Below are 13,865 nucleotides of genomic sequence, written 5' to 3'. Positions count from 1 at the left end.
ATTTCGGCCTCCAGTGTCTGCGTACACTGATGTATGAATGTATGGGAATGGGTGAGTGGTTCTTTGATGTAAAGCTTTTGGATACCTCAGTCAGTATATCAATATTTGGTATTGAGCTGCCCATCACTAGCCTTTGCATTTGTTATTTTAGCATGTGTTTTAGAGTCTGTAGTCCAGATAACAACTATTGATCATTAAGATTTTAGTTTAGTCAATCATTACAGCCCTAAAGTTACGTCAAACTGCAGTTTTGACACAATTTCCTGCTTCCTACTTCCACAGAGTGACTTTCTTTGATACTGAGTGTTCACACATCTGTTTCTAACTCCATGCTGGGTTAAGCTGAATGAAATTGCATAGGCTGCCGTTTCTTTGGAAAATGCTGCATTACTACTACACCTGCGGGATTCAATAAGGCACGTATTTGCAAGCTCTCCTCTTCTGCCAAATACATGAGTGGCATTTTTATAAGCATCATGTCATCAGATTTCTATGGCGTACTCTTCCTTACAGGAGGAGATAAGCCGCTGACTAACATGGAGGCTGTCGTCACTCTGTAGTCATTGTGATGTGCAGCTAGCCAAGCATATTTTTTATGCTTAAGCTGGTAATTGAAAAGGCAAATATACAGTCAGCTAAAGATGAAGTGTTTAGAAAATCGAATGTGTACTGTAGCTATAATGAATCAAGGTTTAATTGATCAAAACTGATTTTGTTCAGAACGTTTGCAGCGGCGCATCAGTCAAATACAGTTCAAAAGTAAGGTTTAATTGGAAGTTTTTGTCTGAGTTGCATCTTGCAGAGATGTGTCATTATGTGAGGACACCTAAAGAGTTCATCTTTGAGGGTTTATGTTTATCATTTTCTTAGGTTGAGCAAACACAAATATACAAATAAAAACAGTAGGAAAAAAATAAGAAACAAAAAACAATTCAGTTGTTTCTATTGAACAAAATTCAGCACAAATTTTCATCTTCATTAAGATCTCAAACTGAGCAAAATACTTTTTATTGTTTAAGTATATTTTTTAAACAGGTATGTTTTTTCAGGTTGTACTTTTATTTCAGTATTTATTTATTTTTTTGCTCCAGTATCTGTACTTTTACTTAACACAATTGAAAGCTTCCACCACTGCTTTTTACAGATCTGGCCTTTGAAAGTACTGCTATGAAAATAATAGATTACCAGCCTCTTAGTTTGAAATGGCTGTTTTGGCTAATGACGCTTCATGTCAAAGACATATATGTATATGTGGTAAGATAGCTGATGAGGAATGTGTTGCAGGTGCGCTTACCTGGTTTCCCGCGGTGCGGTCTGGTGGACTATATAAGTGCTCCCTTTCTCATTGTTCCCCCTTTGCCCACACACATTTCCAGGTCTCTGTGTAGGCAGTTCTGTCCTTCATGTCCAGTGCCGCCGTCTGACTGCAGCTCGGCATAGTGATGGTAAAACCGAAACCTCATGAAACATTGAACCACTTTGAGACAACTGCACTGAAAATGACACACTGCTTCAAATCATTTGACACAGTCAGAAGAGTGACATCTGCTGGATTTGTCTGTAATGCATTTGTGTGGATGTGACGTAAAGCTTTTGTGAACCTCGCCCCTTCCTCTAATCCCCACTACCCTTTTCTGTGACTTTTATCTGAATGAATTTTATCACTTCCATTTTATTTTTATTCTCTTATAACTTATTCTCCTGTTTATTATGATATTATTTTACATTATTTTGTGTCAACTTGTGTTTAAATTAAGTTGCTTTTCCCTCTTTGGCGCAGCTCACGTTTTTTAAATGTGCTGTACAAATAAAATAGCTACTTTCTCATAAAAAAATGTACTTTTCAAACTGGTGTCTTTGTGTCCTGCACTTATATGTTTGCATTAGTTTTACTCTGACTTGGCCAACTAGTTTGCAGCTACAGAGGCATTTTAAACTGGAAAAATTGGAGAATAAAATGATGTGATTAAGCAACTGGGATAGTGATTGTGCGACTGTAGTTTTTCTGAAATTGGAACATTTTTGGAAAAGGTGTCGGGGATGTGAGTGGGGAAAGGTGAGATACGGTATTTATAAAGTTTTAGAGATTTTCTCTTGAGCACAAATCAAACACTTGACTTTATTCGGGCTTATTAAGTCAAAGTGCTCCTGTGCATATGACCATGCTCTTTTTGGTGGCAATAGCTGTCCCTCTGTATCTCTTCCTTACTGTCTCACTCACACTCTCTTTCTACCACTCAAACTCACTCTCAACACTTACCTAAAACTATAACTATGTGTATTATATAGGCCCAGGTGTGTGTTGATGTGAATCTGTGTATGTGGTGGAGTGTATCTTGTGTTATGTAATATGTCTGTGTATATAAATGTATCTGTACTAGGTGTAATCTGTTCTTACCTGTTGTATTTTACCTGCTTTAATATAAACTTTCCCTTATTGAATAACTAGTATAGTGTTAGAAATGTGTCAACAAAATCTCCTCCTCTCAAAACCCACAATTCTTGGGGGGATTCAGACTCTTTTAAAGCTCTGACACAATTACAACCCACTCCCATCAAAATTTCCGCGAAGCAGCTTGAAACCGGAGCTCGACACTTCTGACGTAACGAGGCCTCGGTTTGACTGGTCACGTGATTTGTGGCGTGGTGAAGCGCGTGTTGAAACAACGTTTGGCGACACTTCCGCTTCATAGGGTCGGCACAGTCGAGCTGAGAGGCTCGAGCGTAACATCTCTAGCTCGGCACTGCTTCACTATTCAACACGCTGGACTTCGTAGCGCGTTCACGTGCGCTCTCGTTTTTGGGGACAGTTCCACTGCTTGGCTGTAACGTTACACCTTGGGCCAAGTGCGCGTCGCTGTGTGCCCTCATCTGCGGTGACAGTCCCACTGCTCGGCTGTACTCGCTGTACCAGGTCCATTACGCACAGTGGTGCGTTTTCATCAATAAAAGCTGGCATTGTGCCAAGGACAATACGAGACATCTTGCATCTCATTGCAAATTCCAGAAAGTGAGTTGTTTTGTCTTGTGCCACCTTTGCTTTGCCTGTTGTTTTGCCTTGCTCCACTTAAGTCAAGTTGGCCCACTGTCAGATCGCCTTTAGTAGCGCTGTTCTGGGCTGAGCTCGGGCTGGTCACACCTGAGCTCTGTGCGTCGAGCGGTATTTCGCCCTGTACATGGTCTGGCAGGTGGTGGGTTTAGGCTCGGTAAACTTTTAATGGATTGAATTAGTTTACGGTAAAAGTGGATTTTATATGTATTGTAGTCATTGTTAATGAAATTAAACCACTGTTCCCTTTTAATATGTAAAATAAACATGATGTAAAGGAAATGGAACCTGGCTCTTTCATCTTGATATGCTTACCTGTGTGCCTTATATTTAGGGCTTAGTCCCCAAAGTAGACTTGGGGTGGCGTTGTTGCAACACTTATATTTATTAGTACCATCTCAAATTATTAACCCCTCGATATATATATATATATATATATATATATATATATATATATATATATATATATATATATATGGCGGGAGCGGTGGAGTAAAACCTTCACTTCACTTTTAAAAAATTTCATAACAACGGTCCAACAATGCCACCCTTGGAATTTCACCAGGAAAATATAAGCCTAGGGCACACAGGTAGATCTGATGCGTGCGGACGCACGGAGCAGGGCAGAAGTCCTCGCACACCCCTTCAGCGCAGCGCCGGTGGACCACATGCACGCGCACAGTGAAGGCGAGCAGCGGACAGTAAAAAGTAGCAGTAAGCAACAGAAAAGACAGGACAAAATGTCAGCATCTGCATACAAAAAGGAACACGCACACAAAGATTGTCATCAGTGACACAGGCATATACTTACTACTTGAGCACAATTTGTAGCTCCTGCGAGGGAGAAGACAGGGAAGCAGGCTACGATGCCTGTAGACCAGGGGTCTCAAACTTGCGGCCGGGAAGCCAATTGCGGCCCGTGAGAGGATATTTTGTGGACCACAGGACAATATGAAAGTTTAAAGTTAGTGTGGCTTTACCATGTGTCACTCAGCTGTGTACTCCCGTCGCAAAAGATTCAATTCAATTCATTTATTTTTGTAACGCCCAAAATCACAACAACAGTCGTCTCGAAGGACGTTCATGTTTTGGTTGATGGGGGAAACCGGAGTACCCGGAGGAAACCCATCCAGGCACGGGGAGAAACATGAAAAACTCCACACAGAAAGGCCTGGCGACCCGGGGATCGAACCAAACCCTCTTGCTGTGAGGCACTCAGCCACCGTGCTGCCTACACACAAAAACAAAACAACAACCAATTCAACAAATAACAACGTATATCCATAAAATCCACAAGCATTGGCATATTTCCTCATGTATGTTGAAAACAGTGATGACGTTTGAGAAAATTTTAACAAAGCCTTTTTTTGTGGAATACCTGATAAGCCCAGCCTCACCCAGACTCTGTCTCCTGTGGGCCCCCAGCTAATTTGACATTGAGACCGCTGCTGTAGACAATACACAGCTAAAGCTAAAGGACTGCTGACAGCCAAATACAATTGTGATCCCTTACCGTCAGAATTATCTATCTATCTCCATATATATATATATATATATATATATATATATGCAGCATTTAACTATTAGTAACCATGCCAGAATGTTTTGTGAAGCTTCTTCATCTTTTTATTACTCTCCACACATCTCTACAAGTCTTGTTTGGATCAATTCAGCGTTCAAGCCTCTTCTTGCTTCAATGCACTTACAGATGCTGGTCTAGTGCCATCTGATGGTGTTTTTAAAAGTATGTGTTGGGACATATTAAGGCCTGCAGGTTTTTTTTTTTTTACTCAAGTCAAACATACAAAAATAAATAGATAAATAAAACAATACAAAGTGCTTAACATCCTTTAATAGCATTTGAGTTACTCATTATAAAAATCCTACCATGAAATATATCTTTGTGGGCCATAAGAAGAAATACCCTTGAAAATACTGCCAGGGTCATATAAGCAATAAAAGACCCTTCTGACCTAAAACCATGCACGATAGTCTGTTCAGAAACACTGCGCTGAACAAACGAAGACGAATGGCCGTGACCGCTCACCAGTCCTCGCTGTTACACACGTTGTGAAGGTTATTACATTATTGATTGTCTCAGTATTTAACCACTATCAGTCTTCTATAGCCCAAACTCCATCGATTTTCCAGGCTCCAGCGGGACAAAGCCAATGAATTCCTCGAACGCGCTCACATGTCGGAAGTTTTCTCGCCTCTTAAGGACAGATTGAATCCCTAATCTTTTTGCCTCTCCTTCTCCTCAACTATAAATCAGCTCACACGTTTCCTTTTTGTTGCTAATTGTGGACCATGCAGTGTCTCCATGCCTCCAGCACACACTGCCTTTGTGCTTTTAATGCTGTTTTTTTTTTTTTTTTTTTTTTTTTCTGTGAAGATTATAAAACTGCATCCTGTTCCTCTGAAAAGCTCCATCGGCGGTTCCATGTTTACCTTTTTATCTCGGCTTCAAAACTTCTGCTGCAAAACTGGAGTCACTCTAAAGCATCTGCTATATAATTTGAGCTCAAATCTGAAATTTAATAAAATATGGCTATGATTGTACTGGCTCCTGCAATTGAACACAAAGTATACAGGTTTACCACAGCTGCCTGATTTTTCTGTCTTAGCCCAGTTTTAGTCCGTATTCAATATCACAGTGTTTACTGCCTCACAAAAAACAACACAAATAACAGTTTAAGGCTCTGTACCTGATTTTTACTAACTTAAAAATGTTAAAAAACAAAACCTGTTAATTTTAAGCTATTCACTGTGGTCCAAAAATATCACTCATTCTCACTCAATTCAGAGCATTCTACTTATTCACCAAGACAAATTTATAAGCACTTTCAGAGCCCAGTGTGGAATTTTGCCCTCATGCTAATGCTAAGAACAACTATCATGCTAACTGCATACTTCCGGATAATAAAATGCTTTACAATTAGATGCAGACAGCACACAGTACACACAGGTTTATTTTGAACTCAAGAGCTACTTAAACAATATATCTGTACTGTGGAAAGACACATTTTACACAAATACCTGGGGGAAAAAATCAGGTAGAGGCCATTTAAAGGTGCACTATGTTTCTTCTTTCATTTATTCAATTACAGACATTATTATTGCCAAAAAATACTGGATATGGTGTAGACATTTGCTTGTCTCAATGGAGATTGGATAGTTTTGTGCCATTTTGTGGAAAATTCCAAACAATAAGATAAAGAAAGGAAGACTTTGGACCCTTATCATAAAAATATACATATTGCCCCTTTTAATGTGCCATATAATATTTTAACAAGAGCCAAATTTCAAATTCATGGACATTCTTCATTTGGTACTTCACAATCTAGGATCTCTATCCAATATAATACCCAACCCAATGTATTTCATCCAAGTCCATCTTACATTGAAAACCTGATTTTGTGAAATTAATAGTTTGAGACCTCTACTTAAGAAAAACAAAACTATTTTCCGGTGAACTGCGGATGGCCCCTTCTCTTGCTCCTCCAGAGGCATTGGATGGCACACTAAATGGAGCCTCACAGATTGGACGCTACCACCAGATAGGAAATAATAATAAGCAAAACAACAAGCATGACGCTGTTAGCATAGCCGCTGAATAAAACTAATTAGCTGCCGAGCTCCGGGATCCTTAGTTAGTCATTTGAGAAGCACATTAAAGGCTCTCTTCATTCCTCCTCCAACACTTCCTTTTACCAAACTAAATTCATTTTCGAAGATGCCACTTTATGTATTATATTCTCCAATCTGCACATCTTTAGCCCTAATTTATTGCCCTTTCAGATCTAATATTTATGTCTTTGCGATGCCAGATTTCAGAATGGCTTGTCAATTACTGTTAATATCTTCTTCATCACCAACATCACAAAGTTTGCATTGCCTGACCAGCCAGTCCCCTCTCCATTCTGATCCAATCCAGAAGGGTCCAAACAATCGAAGGTGAAAATGTTCGGTCCTAACTTGGATCGGTTCAACCACTATATATATATATATATATATATATATATATATATATATATATATATATATATATATATATATATATATATATATATATATATATATATATATATATATATATAATGTGCTGTCCTTTAGTCCAGCTTACTCAAGTCATTGGTAGGATTTCTTGATATCAGCCACTTTAGTTATGTTCTGGTGGGGCTTGTCCTTCCATGATGGTTCCTCTGCGCTCCAAGCATGTCATCTGTTGGGGCCTTGTCCTTGATGTACTTATGGATCTTGGATGTTTCATCTCCCCATTGGCTCCCCATTTCTCAGCGAATTCAGTTCAAAGTTCTTCTTATCACTTTCAAAGCTCTCCATAACCTGGCCCCCTCCTACCTCACAGATCTGCTCCATCACCACATTCCCTTTCGCTCCCTCCGCTCCTCAAACACAAACCTCCTCTCCCTCCCCTGTAGGACCAAGCTCCGAACCTGGGGAGACAGAGCCTTCTCCATCGCTGCCCTCACCCTCTGGAACACTCTACCACAACAACTCCGAGACTGCACTGACCTCACCATCTTCAAAAAACACCTTAAGACTCACCTGTTTAAAGCTGCTTTTAATCTTTAATTATTATGAGTATTGATTTTAAATGTTTGTATCTTTGTACTATTTTAAATTGTTCTTCTATGTAAAGTGTCTTTGAGTGTCTTGAAAAGCGCTATATAAATAAAATGTATAATTATTATTATTAGGCCCAAGCCTGGGACAACGTCCCAACGAGGGACTCATTAAAACCGCATCTGGAGCATAGAAAATGGCAAAAATCAAGTAGTGAACAAGCCCCGACATGGCAGTGAGTGGTGTCAAAAATTAGAACTCGACAAGCTCTAATTGTCACAAAAGACCCCGAGAAAAAATAACGAAAGACGACTCGGTAGCGCCACCTCAAACTTTGATTTTCATGGGGCCAATGAGGGCCCGACTCAGAAAAAAGTCGACATAAAAATCCGAAACTCACATAAAAAATAGGAAATGTCAGGACATGACAAAAATGATATAATGGCCCCGCCCTAAAATGTACAGGAAGTCGGCCATATTGGATCAAATCCTGGAATGACAAAAGTGCACACCCTCACATTCAGGACATCTCCTCGCACAGTTTTCATCACAAACATGTCAAATTTGGCCAAATCCCACTAAACTCATGTGTGATTAAAGATTATCAATTACATTTTGAATATGTCTTTGGGTGTGGTCATGGTGAATTTTCAACAAAATTGTAATATTTCAAATATTTCAATAAAATATTTCTGTTTCACACATTTTTTGTTGAGAAAACGCTAATACAGCATTTATGCACATTTGTGAGTTGAACACAATGATATGCAAATCAAGGCACTCTCTCACAGAATGGCTCTATAGCGCCCTCTTCAAATTTCATTTTCAAAAATTCATAGAAGACAATCGATTTGTCGTGGACTTGTAAAACAATTCCTAGTGGCCTTATCTGTGATGGGGCACAATGTGAGAAAGTCACATGTTTCTAGCTGTTATGGTTTAGGAGAAAAATAATGGGTGGAAAATGCGTTTCCATTCTTCTTATTATTATTATTTTGGTGGCCGCTTTGAAGCCACTTTTGACCCCCTGAACGATAACGAAAAGTCAATTTTATTGGACCCAAAATTCAAGGTTGGTGAAAAATTTATTATTTTGATGTCCAAAAATGTTGTTTCAAAATGACTCATTAGCGCCACCTCAAAATTTGAAATACATTACGGCAATGAGAGACCTTTTTCATTGTAGACAAATGAAATTTGGTACAAACATAGAACATGTCAAGACAAGTAAAAAATTATGACCCCACCCTAAACCCTACAGGAAGTCGGCCATTGTGGGTGGAACCCAATTTTTTCAAAATTTAACTCTCACATTTGGATTTTTTATGCCGTGGATTTTCATTCAAGAAACTTGCAAAATGGTCACAATTAACTAGACCCATGTGGGATTATAAACAACTCTTTGGATTTTTCTACATTATAAAATGTGGGTGTGGCCAGCCTGCAAAGAAAAAAAGACGTTTTTTGAAGTTTTCAATGACACGTAACTCAAACATGCAGTGTCCTATTTCCCGGCATTAATATACGTTTTGTTCAAAATGTTGATCTGAGTGCATAGATATGCAATTTACATATGTCAAACATTACATTACTCCACAGCGCCTCCTTGAAATTTTAAATAGTACGCAAAAACAATTACTTTGTCACAAACATTTGAAATTTGGCATGGACATCCCTATTGCCATACTGAACAAAAAAGTCAAAAACACCATACCTCTATTTTCAAAGGTAACGTCTGACATTTCTCATTGAAATACATGGATTTTGGTTAAATAGGATGAAACATATTTACTGTGTCATAGACTATTGAAATTTGGTTCACATATTCCTCTCATCATACCGAACAAAAAAGCCAATGAAGACATACCTCTATTTGTAACCGTGCAGGCGTGACAATGTCATAAATGGTCTCATTGGAATGAATTGAGTAGTATTACTGAGACACTGATTTTGAGGGGAGGGGCGATGTAAGCAGGAATGAAATGCAGCATTTCCACGGTGGCGTGTACCCCGTGGTTGCAAGGGGTGGCGAGGGCCTTTATCACTGCTTGCAGTTTTTATTATTATTATTATTATTATTATTATTATTATTATTATTTTTATTATTATTATTATTATTATTATTATTATTATTATTCATCCTGAACTGTGGCTCTCACACTTAATAGTCCTCGGCCTCCTTCCTTATGGCTCGCATACAGTCTCAGGGTGCTGGATTTGGGATGGAACCCCCCATGCATGGTCAGGAGCTTTCTTAACACATGTGGTCTGTATCTCCTCCTTTGGCCATCTTATAATTCCTGCTGGGTATCTGATTACTGGCAGGGCTTAGATGTTTATTGCCTGGGTCTTGCTCTTGCCGTGCAAAGAGGCCCCTGAGACAATCCAACACATAACTGCAGGGTGTAAGATGCTGGCCGGGAAAGCATACATGGAGCGGCATAACCAAGTGGTGAGCAAAGTGCACAGAAACCTCTGTGCAGAGTACAGACTGGAAACCCTGAGGTCAAGGTGGGAAACACTGCCAAAGCTGGTGGAGAATGATTGAACCAAGATCCTGTGGGACTTCCAGATACAGACTGACAGAATAGTGATGGTGAACCAACCGGACATCATGGTGGTGGATAAACAACAGAGCAAAGTCGTTTTGGTGGACATCGCAGTACCAAGTGATGGAAACATCAGGAAAAAGGAACATGAGAAACTAGAGAAATACCAGGGGCTCAAAGAAGAGCTGGAAAAGGCCTGGAAGGTGAAGGCATCAGTGGTATATATATATATATATATATATATATATATATATATATATATATATATATATATATATATATATATATATATATATATATATATATATATATATATACACACACACACACACACACACACACACACACACACACACACACACACACACACAGGAGTACTTTCACTTCAGTATAGTAAAATAAAAATTATATTCTGTCATCTGGACAGAAAGAAGAACAAAAAGAAGAACTGAAGAAGCCCCTTGGATAAGAAACTAAATGTCTTCACTCTAAAACTTTTTGTCCAGCTGCCAGAACTGAAATTTTCTTTTACTGTAGATCATACCTGGAGGGAATACACATACTTTCACTTTAACTATACTGGACCAAAACAATGAAACAACTAGACCTGTCATAATAACAAATTTTGAAATGCACCATATTGCTGAAGTAAATATAGACAATAAACGATAATATTGAAACTAATTTATGCCACTGGCACAATAACTCAGGAGTAGATTTAAACTGCAAAACTATTCTAACTGTATAATATAGTTAAAAAAAATATTAATTAATTAAAGAAATCATAATAAATAATTTAAAGAAATAAATAACAGAATGAAACACTTTAGTACTTGGTTTGCATCTGAAATGAGTCATAGAAGTGATTAATTCAGCCTTAAAATGGCTTAAATTGTATAGCCAAAAAATAGCCAAAAAATGTCCCAGTAGTGCAAAGAAAATGTACACATGATAATTACTGATGTCAGAAAATATTCTTCCACCTTTCATATATTGAACGATAAGTCAACAACAACACACACTTGTCTGTGGTGGTCGGATGAAATGTAGTCTGCTTATCTAAAACTAGTACAAGCACACATCTTACCCTGTGCAATTGAATGCCTCTCCTAGACTGCACCTACAGTGACTGGACCGCACTTACTTACATGCAGAGGGCATTTGAGTACATGTAGACTTCAGATGTGTTCTTATTAGGATCTGAGAGATTCCAACTGTGACACCTCAATCACAGTTCCCTGGTTTATATGCATTTTTAAAGATTTGGTTAAATTGGACTTGGCCAGTTTTGTTTTATTTTTTTTGTTTTCTTGGTATGCATTTAAACATAGTGACTGACCGGGGACGCTAACTAGCATAATTACAGAACAGTGGAGTAGCTTAATGGTTTTTATAGACTCTTAATTTGCACTAAAATGTTGTGTGTGTGTCTCACGGGGCTCTTTCCTCTCCCTAAAGTGGCATTATGTCGTGTTTAGTCAACAGATGTCTCCACCAGGACATGATCATCAGAATGCTGCATGTCTACATTAAAAATAAAGGCACAGGCGAGGACACATAGGATACTTTAAATAAAAATAAAAACGGATCTAGAATAGTGTTCTCAATAGATCAGAATAAATTTGTTTTGACATGAACAGACCGTGCATTTCCCTGATTGGTTATGGTTGTAGGTTATGCTTTCTGGGAGGGTGCCATTCCCCATTGATATTACAGAGCTAATCTTAACATTGTAATACTAATATGTTTTATGCCAGGTTAGCAAATTATGGCCTTATTAAAACAACAGAATACAAACGGAATACCTTTATTACCAAAATGCTAATGCTAAAATGCAAGTACAGGCACCAATTGGCCTCAATGGTAGTTTTTTTTTTTTTTTCTCACAAGCCTAATTCACACATATTGCGAGAAATGGGAAGTTAATGGCACTGCAAGGTACAAGCAGTGAAACTGAATAAAAAACATTGGCCAATGGCTTAATATTTCTCTAAGGGAACTCCTCATAACCAAATTAATTTCAGAGGGAGCTGATTTGGATCACATTTGAATAACTATTGCCCTACGAGTTCTGTTTTGTCATTTTCATCAAGCCAGTACCTCGCTGCAGAACTCCAGCAGCCAGGAAGCACAAGTCTGTGTAACTAGAACTGAACTGAACCACAAAAGACCCACTATTCTCTTTGGAATTGCCAATTCCCTTAATAATCATGGTTATTTCAGTGTTATAGCCATACAGTTTAAGTCCAACAACAAATCATCAGTGCATGGCATATTTTAGACCAGAAGCTGTCTTTTCTTTGATCTAGTCTTGTGTGTAGTTTTTGTAGCTGTAAAATCACACCTAACATAATTTACTGTATATGTATTTATAGATAAGGTGTTAAATCTGAAAAACACAACACAGCTTGCTTCTTTTTAAAATCTGTAATAAGTATATACATGTGGTGCGAATAATGTATTTTCGCTATAGCAGAAAGTAAAGAGGGTTTTGTGGAGGTGTGATAAAATTGCTATTCAAACAAGAAATCTTTATTATTCCCTATGGAGTTGAGCGGGAGCCAATAAAAGTGTGTTATATTGCACCACACGCAGAGCATACTGTAAATACTGTAACTACATTGTACCCCATCTGTCATCGCTAACACTTAGCCACAACATGGGACTTGGATTTCCGATGCACTTGCTACACCTAGCACACCCTAATTGCGGCATCAAAACATTTTTGCTAAAGGAATGTTTCACTTTTATTTTTTGCTTGTCTAAAAGGCCAGGCCACTAACGGTGCTGTACAAAGACGCCGCCAGCCCTCAAAAGAACCTCAGCTAGAATCAATATGACAAAGGTCACCTCTATTCCAATCGTAGCCAACCCCTTTTCGATTGCTGACTGTTTCAGGTTAGTCGGTTGGAAATGTAAACACTTTGAAATCTCTGCTTGCGAATAGCTATTGATGATTTGAACTAGTTTAGATGCACATTTGTCAGTCTTTTGTTTGGCGCCTCAAATTACAGTCAAAAATGTGAAGTATAATAGCTGAAACGTCACAAGGGAATTTTTTTTTTTTTTTTTTTTCTGGCTGACAGACTGGCCCCCCGCTGTGGCTGAGTGCTGCTAAATTGGGAATTGAAAGTATTCACAAAAAGAGTTGTATTTGATTCACACAGCAAGTGTATATGTCTTTGTAAGGCTGTCAAGGGCTGAACTTAACTTTACCACCTGCCTTGACCTGTGGGTAGCTTTAGGATTGGATGGAACACAATGAGGTTGAAGTTTCTGGCCCAAGGACACAATGGAAGTATACAGATGGCTAGTGCACAACCTTCAGGATAGAAGGAAAACACTTTACCACTGGACACATTTTTGTTTTTTCAGGACATCCAAATGCTCCTCTACACATTCATACTAGGCAAGGTGGGTGAAGTGTCTTGCCAAAAGAGACAACAACTGTTTGCATTATGGACACATTAATTATTTATTTACTGTTGTATATCCATAGACAAAATTTGAAATCTTACACTATGCATCTTTAAAGGACCGTAAATGTTGTTTCCTCCTCAAAAACATACCCAGAGTTTTGTTTCATTTACATACGTTTGAGTGACCGTTTATTATCTATCTAGATCTCCAAAGCTCAAAATGCTCTGTTCCAGCTTCATGCTTCCGATGTCAGGAAGAGG

This window comes from Periophthalmus magnuspinnatus, chromosome 23 (genome assembly GCF_009829125.3).
Source record: "Periophthalmus magnuspinnatus isolate fPerMag1 chromosome 23, fPerMag1.2.pri, whole genome shotgun sequence".
Classification (NCBI taxonomy): Eukaryota; Metazoa; Chordata; class Actinopteri; order Gobiiformes; family Gobiidae; genus Periophthalmus; species Periophthalmus magnuspinnatus.
This window is presented reverse-complemented; position numbering follows the sequence as displayed.